Source organism: Gekko japonicus, unplaced genomic scaffold, assembly GCF_001447785.1.
Source record: "Gekko japonicus isolate JY-2015 unplaced genomic scaffold, Gekko_japonicus_V1.1 scaffold269, whole genome shotgun sequence".
Taxonomy (NCBI): domain Eukaryota; kingdom Metazoa; phylum Chordata; class Lepidosauria; order Squamata; family Gekkonidae; genus Gekko; species Gekko japonicus.
In genome coordinates this window covers 934,110-944,309 of record NW_015168659.1, presented here as the reverse complement: position 1 = coordinate 944,309, position 10,200 = coordinate 934,110, and the positions used below count along the sequence as shown (strand labels likewise).

The 10,200-nt window shown below is 42.8% G+C and overlaps 1 pseudogene; it reads right to left on the bottom strand.

The window, feature by feature from the left end:
• Window positions 1-399: 399 nt before the first annotated feature.
• Window positions 400-10,200, bottom strand: part of LOC107113849 — a 127,394-nt pseudogene continuing 117,593 nt past the window's right edge.

Genomic DNA, 10,200 nt, shown 5'->3' with positions numbered 1-10,200 from the left:
CTCCATGAATCTAATTTATTTATTTATATTTATTTATTATTTCGATTTATGTCCCGCCTTGCCACAAAGCTGGCTCAAGGCGGCTAACAACATTAAAACATTAGAACAATAAATACATTAAAATACAGAGTAAATGCAAACAACAACCATTAACTGTGCCAATGATGATGTTGATAATAATAATGATGGCGGCGTACAATATACAGACAACAGCATTAACCAATCGGTGTTTCGTACAGGCCGAGATGTGTTCCGGCAGCCCATTCGTGCGGCAGAGATGTATTCCAGCGGGCCGTTTGTGCAGGCTGAGATGTATTAAGGGCCTAAAGAGAGAGAGCTGGTGTGCTGCCCTGCTGATCTGGTGTTGCACAAATATCATTCAAATAAATGTGCATCTCTTCAGAGATGTGCATAACTTCTTGTAGTAAGGATGCTAAGGAAAACATTAACATCTGTTCCTTTTCTTCTCTCTCCAGCTTCATACAAGGCCCTTGCATCATTATCTGCCAACTCATCGTTCACATGAGGATTTTCATCACGATCTCCCTTTGCTAGGGCAAGCAAAGCTTTCTGGAAGTCTCCGGATGTATCTGATGCAATGTCTTTGGCAAGATCTTTCTTAAAATCGTCGTGATATGCTCTGATACATTCTCTGATTTCTCTGTTGTTCCTTGTGGCCAGAATTTCAATTAAAGTGTCTTCATCCATTCCAAGCCCCTTCATGGCAGCCCTGAGCTCCTCAGCATCAACTCCCCTTTTAAAGCTGTTTATTCCTGTGGCCATCACTACATCCTCCGGCAGCAAATTCAACATTTTAATCACTCCCTGTGTAAAGTAGTATTTCCTTTTGTTCCTCCTGAACCTACTGCGCATCAGCTTCATTGGATGCCCTCAAGTTCTAGAATTTTGAGAGAGGGAGAAAAAATTCTCTTTGTCAACTCTCTCCAGCCTAAGCATGATTTTATAGACCTCTGTCATGTCCCCCTAAGTTGTCCCTTTTCTAAACTGAGAAGTCCCAGACTCTTCAGCCTTTCCCCATAGGAAAGGAGCTCCAACCCCCAAATCATCTTAGTTGCCCTCCTCTGTACTTTTTCTAGCTCTGCACTGTCCTTTTTGAGATATTGTGACCAGAACTAGACACAGTATTCCAAAGGAGACCACACCATAGGTCTCTACAGGGGCCATTTTATTTTCATTCCGTTTCCCTAATAATCCCTAACATAGAGTTTGCCTTTTTCATTGCTGCAGCACACTGGGTGACACTCTGATTGACTTATCCACTAGAACCCCAAGATTTTCTTCCCTCGCAGTCTCAGCAAGTTCAGACCCCATCAGCCTATAACTGAAGTTGGGATTTTTTTGTCCCAGGGTGCATCACCTTACATTTGCCAACACGGTACTTTATTATTTGCCATGTTGTTGCCCACTCACCTGATCATATGAAGGGCTCGACTACAAAGAAAACAAGAATCGCATACAAGGTAGGGTCAGTTTTCAAATGCCTGCAAACAGAATCATCTGTTTTCTTAATTGTGCTTAGAAGATGAGCCTTACTTTGGCCATCATCCAACACTAAAAGACCAGGGCTAAGCGGGTCTATTCAGAAGTCCCATTTTATCCACTGGACCATGGTCCCAGGAGATTGGTCCTGAGACAGCAGCCTGCACACTTGTGTTTAAGGGTTTAAGGATATACAACACTGTGTGGTGTTGTGGCCTTGGGATTTAGCATATAATGCTTCCAATGGACCCTTCTTTCCTTCAGTCCCACAGTGATGTCTCAGATCTATCAATATACCATTATCTATTCATAAGTTCAAACAATAATGACAAAACAGGAGTTTTTGTGGCTGAGCGACATCTATGATGAAGAAGAAGAAGAAGAAGAGATGAAGAGATTGGATTTATACCCCGCCCTTCACTACCCAAAGGTGTCTCAGAGCGGCTTACAAACTCCTTTCCCTTCCCCTCCCCACAACAGACACCCTGTGAGGTAGGTGGGGCTGAGAGAGTTCTTGACAGAAACTGCTCTTTTTCAAGGACAGCTCTTATCAGAACTACGGCTTGCCCAAGGTCATCCAGCCAGGTGCAAGTGGAGGAGTGGGGAATCAAACCCAGTTCTCCCAGATTAGAGTCCACGCACTTAACCACTACACCAAACCGATGCTTGGTATTTACCATAAACATTGTTTTTATTTGGTCTGGCTTTAATAGGGTTGTCAGGTCTGGGTAGGAAAATATCTGGAGACTTTGGGGGTGGGTCCTGGAGAGGGGAGGGTTTAGGGAGGGGAGGGGCCTCAGCATGGTACAATACCATAGAGTCCACCTTTCAAAGCAGCCATTTTCTCCAGGGGAGCTGATCTCTGTCAGCTGGAGATCAGTTGTAAAAGCGGGGGATCCCCAGACCCCACCTGGGGGCTGGCAACCCTAGGCTTTAATGAGAAACTAGAAGGATTCCTTTCTCTGAAGCTAAAAGGATTTAGAATTTTGTTTGCACCAGGGGTCCCCAACATTGTACCCCTGGGCGCTATGACATCTGCCACCAACTTACATGGTGCCCACCGAGTGATTTGTGAAAGTGGGTGGGGCCAGATAGGGGTCTTAACTAGCACTGCTTTTGATTGGCCATTGGAGATCTAATTGGCTGTACAGATTTAAATAATGTTTGGTGGCAGCTGCCATCACAGTGTTGGTTTTATTCTCTCTCACACTCCTCTTCTCCAGTGTATTTTAGAAATTACCCCTCTTCTCTCCTACACTTGGCTTTCATTTGGGTGTGTGGTTGGCTCCACCTCATGCAGCAGCATTTTGTGCTTGCACCCGCCACCCTATGTCAGAATTCTAAAAGCTCCCACAGGAACAAAAAGGTCGGAGACCTCTGGTTTACATTGTATAATTGTTATGTATTCTGGGTTTTGAAATACAAAGGTCCTGAATCTTTGATCTTCTTCAGTTCCTTCAGTTTCAGTGATTATAGAAGTATCAGCAGTAAATATTTATGTCTCTTGCACATATACACAGAGTATTCTAGAAGCCACTTCCATGTACTGAGATTGGACCCAGCTGATCTACCTATCTGACTATTCCAGCCATCTGAGCGGAACCGAGCTGGCTGATGCCCCAGCAGGAGAGAAGGTGCCAATCAGGTGGGAAAGACCAATGTTATCAGCCCCACATGTTATCTATATAGCTTGAATGTCCACACACTTTGCAATGTTAGGGAGTTTCACCAGAAGGAAAAAGATGTCTTGCTGCTGATGTTGCATGGAAATTTTCATCTCATTATGCAGTAATAAGCAGATACTGGGTGGTCCCCAAACTTTGGCTTGTTGCCATTTAGGATGCATAGAGTCTTTTGAGAGTTTCAGCTTCTATTGTCCATTAATATCATTTTGTGACACATTTGGGTTGTTGCATTTGGAACACATGTACACTGATATCAGTGGAAAACACATTCCCACCAGAACCCCCCCCCCCTAAAAATCCCTAAAATGAATGAAATCTCAGAGATACTCTGACCTTAGTGGTCCTCCCTGCTAAATTGTGGAAATTCAATGACCTTTTTTACAGATCACTGAGGTTCTGCATTATAGACTGAACAAATGGAGGTTTGAGTAATAAGTTTCTTTTCCCCATGCTCCCCTTCACATTAATTTAGTTACTGATTTGAGTCTTTTTACCCTGCTTCAGAAAAGGAGTACGACAAGGATGTATATTGTCACCTTGCTTATTCAGTTTATATGCAGAGTACATCATGGGAAATGCTGGCCTGGATGAATCACAAGCCGGAATTAAAATTGCTGGGGAAAAGATCAACAACCTCAGATATGCAGATGATACCACTCTAATGGCAGAAAGTGAAGAGGATCTCAAGAGCCTCTTGCTCAGGGTAAAAGAGGAGGGCGCAAAAGTGGGCTTGAAGCTCAACATCAAAAAAACTAAGATCATGGCATCCGGCCCCATCACTCCTTGGCAAATAGAAGGGGAAGTTGTGGAAGTAGTGACAGACTTCACGTTCCTGGGATCCCAGATCACCGCAGACTGTGACAGCAGCCATGAAATTAAACAACACCTGCTCCTTGGGGGGAAAGCGATGGCGAACCTAAACAGCATGATAAAAAGTAGAGACATCCCCCTGCCAACAAAAGTCCGCATGGTCAAAGCAATGGTATTCCCAGTAGTCATGTATGGCTGAGAGAGTTGGACTATAAAGAAGGCCGAGCACCGAAGAATAGATTCTTTTGAACTATGGTGCTGGAGAAAACTCTTGAGAGTCCCTTGGACTGTAAGAAGATCAAATCAGTCAATCCTAAAAGAAATCAACCCTGACTGTTCCCTGGAAGGCCAGATACTGAAGCTGAAGCTCAAATACTTTGGCCACCAAATGAGAAGGGAGCACTCACTGGAGATGAGCCTGATGCTGGGAAAGACTGAAGGTCAAAGAAGAAGGGGACGGCAAAGGATGAGATGGTTAGACAGTGTTATTGATGCAACAAACATGAAATTAAGCAAACTCCAGAGCACAACAGAAGACAGGAGGGCCTGGCGTGATGTGGTCCATGGAGTCGCGAAGAGTCAGACTCAACTGTGCAACTGAACAACAACACCCTGCTTCTCTCCCCAGTAAACCCACAAGTGGCTTACAAAATAGAATTTAAGTAAACAAAAGGATCCAAATGCAAAAGTAGCATACTGGTGCCAGTCGCAAGACTGCAGCCAAAGAGTCCTTTGACTCACACCAAAGGCTCGTGCTTCTGGCCATGGCCAGGTTAACTACCTGCAAGCACAGGAGAAACAGAAGTTCAGCCCAGACCTTATTCAGCTGCTGCTATCAAGGTATTTCCTTCCACCTCCCCCCAAATGACCGCAGTACCATTGCCATTTCTTTATTTGAAAAATGTATACCTCAGTGGCTCAACCTATGATTTCTGAGGCAGCTTAATGACACTCTCATTTTTTAAAATAAAATAATGGGAAACTTGGGGTTGAAAAGCCACAAAACAATCAGTCCTTTTTATTGTAGAAAAATTTATAGAGTTGCACAGGTTAAGGGGGGAAAGGTTTACGAATGTACTTAGGTGCACAAAATCCCAGGAGTGCTTACTGAGTGGAGTTTTAAATAAATAAATAAAGGTTACTGCTTTCAGCCAACAGTGGTTTCTGTGGCAGATATGCGTCATTAAAAGTCATGCATAAAATAAGGAAGTGGGGGAAATTACAATTAAAACGCTAATGATGAAAAATCACATTAACAATGAAGCTAATCCCAATAATGTCAGGATTTTCACTGTCATAAATGCTGAATGAGGAACAGCCTTCAAATGGTTCCATGAACAAATCCTATTGTCCCAGAAAGACAAAGCTGTTAGAATATTGTTTACTGTTAAAAAGTTATGTTATTTTTTGCCAAGCAAAAAGCCAATGAGATCAATAGAAATAGGGAAAATGCTAATCCTGAATATAATGTTATAGAAGTCAGATCCTGATTAAATATTTATTCATCACTAAAGCATCCTGTCCTCACCAATGGCTGGCAAGTCATATCTTCTCTAGAATATATTTCACTGTGTCGACTATCCTATTTATATGTGCCGGGTGAACCCTTACTCCTGTTAAGTACAAGTCTAGCTAGTGTGTTGCAGACTGGCCTAAAAGGTCGTTTGGAGTATCATACCTCACTCCCATCAGGTGGGGGCTTCATTTTATTTGTAATTTAGATTTGTGAATCACTCAATCCCTGAGTAGTCAGGGCTCAGAGTGATGAACAACAACAAACAACAATATATATATAACATCATAATAAAACATCTTCTAACAATTTTAAATTCATTAAAATTAATTAAAACACTTAATAGATGGTGTTAATAATTTGAATTTCAGACTGTGTCACCACCTCGTAGATGGAAAAGAGAGGAAGAAGAGGGGGAAAGTGGGGGGAAGAGGAGGCAAAAGGGGAGACAAGGGGAGTGCCAGACAAGATGGTACCCATTGCTGTCCTCAACCAAAAGCCTGACAGAACATCTCTGTCTTGTAAGCTCTGTGGAACTGCATCAGGTCCCGCAGGGCATGGATGCTATCTGGCAGAGAGTTCCCCCAGGAAGGGGCCAGGGCTGAAAAAGCCATGGCCTTGGTTGAGGACAGCCAGATGTCTTTTGGGCCAGGGATCACAAGTAGGTTGTTATCTGCAGAGCGCAAAGCTCTTCAGGGGACATGTCATCCAACTGTGGTCCAACTTTGGAACGTTCTCCAACAAATTCAACTGAATAGATTCAGGAGGAAGGAGGAATGGGTGATGTCTTTGGTTCATTAGGGGTGATGAAGAAAGAAAAATCCAGAACCTGGTGGCTGTAAGAAAATATAAAAACAAAATGAAACTAGACATAATAAGTAGCAGAACTTCTGAATATTGGTTTTTTTTGGGGGGGACACAAGAGAAGGAGGTTTTGTCCACTATGTTCTGCTTGTAGTTCTTCTGAGCCATCTGGATAGTGTTACAGCCCAGTACCTCTACAGCCATCTAGTGCCTCCTAATGCCCTAGAATGTAGGGTAAGAAACATGAAAAGACACTTCACATTTCAAACCCAGAGAAGGGATGCCATAAGGCCAAGGGGGAGAAGTAACATGGACCAGACTCTGAGTCTTAATGGTCAACTAAAATTACATAAATGTAAAGTGGGGCAAAAAAGATTCATCCAAAAGCAAACCATCCTAACTTGCTAAAATTGCAGATTTTGGCCACATAAGAATGGTCAGTGTTTGTAACATCAAAAGACAAAAATCCTTTAAGTCTTCTGTTATTCTTAATACAATGTCTAACATTTCAAAAGGAGCAATCTAGTCTCCTGCCCAAGTAATTTGTAAGTGCAAAAACTCATCTTCTGGCCCTGAGCCTCAATTCATCTGTAAGCAAATATTCAGAATATCACCACAATCTTGTGTTGCAGTTAGCTTTTTTCCCATGTAAACACTAAGCAAAGGAAATATATTTTTTTCTGAAGAGAAAAACTAGCAGATAAAGTTAATTTAATTTGACCCCAAAGATTATCACAGGACTTCCCTCAAACAAAAAGAAATTTGGTATACAAGGGTCATAAAAAGGCTCACTTGCTCCTCCAGACCGACTCCCATTACTACTCTAATACAAGGACAACAGGGTAAGCCAAAATATGTCTGAATATATCTATTAGCTGGAGATCAGTTGTAAAATGGAAAATCTCCAGGCCCCACCTGGAGGCTGACAACCCTATCTGCAGCCCAGCAACTTCTCACTCCCATCTTTTGCAGCACCCTTAAGTATAGGCCCCAGGATTCAGTACCCAATATTGTTTTCAGCCCCCATCAACTGCTATGTGTCTGTCTGTCTGTCTCTTCAGCTGCTCTTTTCTCTTCATCCCTGACACCTAGCACCCACACACACACACACACCTGTTTGGGTTCCCCAAAAGGGAATTCTACAGGAGAGAGGAACACTACTGTAAAATCAGGGAATAACCGCACTAGAACACGATTGCATTTATGAATTGCCACTGATTAATTGATGCTATTAAGTTCCTTCTGTCCACTTGTTTGTCAATAAAGTTTGCTATTTCTTATTAGAGGTCTCTTTCCAATCTGATCTATATCAGGATAGGGCATGCTGTCATGTACACACCATCAAATTTTCCTAAAGAGCTTTGATCTTGAAGGCAGTCTGGTCTAATGAGCTCCTCTTTTTTGACTGACCAATTCAGTTATATCTGTGTTGGCACTGAACCGGCATAAAGATAGGCAGGGGAGGTTGCCCGCTTTGGCAGGCAACATCCCACCTATTGCCTCTGTCTCCCACCGCCACTCTGTAGGGTGGTGGGAGAAATATGGGGTGAACTAAATGGCATCACTCAAAACCGCCACACCACTTTCAGCTGCACAACCAGAAGTGATGTCAGTGTGTTGCAGGATGCTGTAGGATGGTTTTTACGGCAACCCAATACATGGCCCAAACTTCATGTTTTAATGTCTACATATGCATGCACAGATATCACTCTTAACATTTTGGGGAGTTCTTTATGCCATTTGTTTTAAGGTCAGATTTTTCTGTAAATCTGAGTATCTCCCTCCCACTTAGGGTGTTAAGTGCTGTCAAGTCATTTCCGACTTATGGTGACCCTATGAATTAATGTCCTCCATAACACCCTATCATTAATGGCCTTGCTCAGGTCTTTCAACTGAGAGCCATGGCTTTCTTTATAGAATCAATCTATCTCATGTTGGATCTTCCTCTTTTCCTTCAACTTTTCCTAGCATTATGGTCTTTTCTAGTGACTCTTGTCATCTCATAATGTGACCAAAGTACGATAGCCTCAGTTTAGTCATTTTAGTTTCTAGGCAGAGCTCAGGCTTGATTTGATCTACAACCCACTTATTTTTCTTTTTGGCAGTCCATGGTATTTGTAAAACTCTTCTCCAACACCACATTTCAAAGAAATCAACTTGCAGCCAGCCAGTTCGGTGTAGTGGTTAAGTGCGCGGACTCGAATCTGGGAGAACCGAGTTTGATTCCACACTCCTCCACTTGCATCTGCTGGATGACCTTGGGCAAGCCATAGTTCTGGCACAGCTTTTCTTGAAAAAGAGCAGTTTCTGTCAGAGCTCTCTCAGCCCCACCTACCTCACAGGATGTCTGTTGTGGGGAGGGGAAGGGGAAGGAGACTCCTTTGGGTAGTGAAGGGCGGGGGTATAAATCCAATCTCCTCCTCCTCCTCCTCCTCCTCTTCTTCTTCGTCCAACTTTTATACCATACATAGTAAAACAAAGGTCCAAAATGTAGCTGGGGCTACATTTGTGGACTTTTGGTCTGCATGGTGGCAAGCCCTTGGTTATTAGATATAATGATATGACATCATTTATGATGACATGGTAATAAAACTGATTGACTGTTACAAAATGACATGGTTATTTGATGTTGGGAAAGTGTTCTTGTTCATTAAGAATTGAATCGAGCAATTCCATAATATGTGAAAATATCCCAAACTAGGCCATTTAATCACACACTGCTACACCTTGCCAGAGCAAATCTATCATGATTTCATGATCTCGGAAAACACTTTTATTTATAATTACATAAGTCTTGGGAAAGTTTTCCGGGAATGATTGTCCAAGACAGAGCAGGTAGAAGCTTTGTTGGCTTTTCTTGTGAAGAAAATGGTTTCAGATAACATAAAAATCACCCAGACTAAGGACATGTCTAGCATCATGACAACTAATTTTATGTCATCTGAAAGTCTACTTTAATTCAGGTTAAATGACAAGTCAATGAGATTTTTGGAGTTCAGACCACATCATTTGGCCTTGAGTTTAGAGTTATACGTACTTCTGACACCGCACTAACAGAGTTATTGAAGTCTGTCCTTTCTTTTCCTGATTAATTAGTAGGGTCTGATACAAAATGATATTTGTTATCTGGGCAGACAGCTGTTTTGTTTAAAGTCTATTGAAACAATACCTAGATCATTGTAAGAGCAAATGAAACTTCAGCATCAAAGGTCTTTTACCTTTATGTCCCAGTAAGAATTTTAGATGAAGACCATTCTATAAATCAGTTTCTTCATTTTGAGCATTCAGGGTTCCTGTTGGCTTGCAATTTTTTTACAGCAAATTCATAACAACGAGCATGAAGGATACCTGAGATAGATAGGTATAATAATGGAAGGGATACTTCCGGTGGATGGCGGCATGCTGAGCAGTCGCATCTCGCACGAGCGGGAAGGAGGGGGTATGCAGGCTCGTTGCCCCCCAAGAGGCCCGGCGAAGGGCTTCTAGCCATGGGGCTTTTGAGAGGTCACCTCTTCACCAGCGCGATGCTGGGGAATTGAGGCGCCTCTTTGCCCCGATGGTCCCTCCTGCAAGTGTCCGTATGGAACCTAGTGATGCTGACCGGGACAAGCACTGGGGATTGAGTGGTCGAATTAGAGACTAAGTGAGGTCGGAAGACCAATATGAACGTGAGTCAGATTAAACCGTCTCTGACAATTTAAAAAGAAAGCTCCCCACCCCACGGACCGAGAAGTGAAACAAGCAGGGGGAGGGGCCCCTCCCATGTGCATGAACTTTTAAGCGAAAAAACGGGGGGGAGTGGAAGCGAAAGCATTGAAATCTGTTGAGAAAAACTTACCAAGGCGTGTATAAGCATTTGAGCGCACATTCAGAGACTTTAGAAACTGC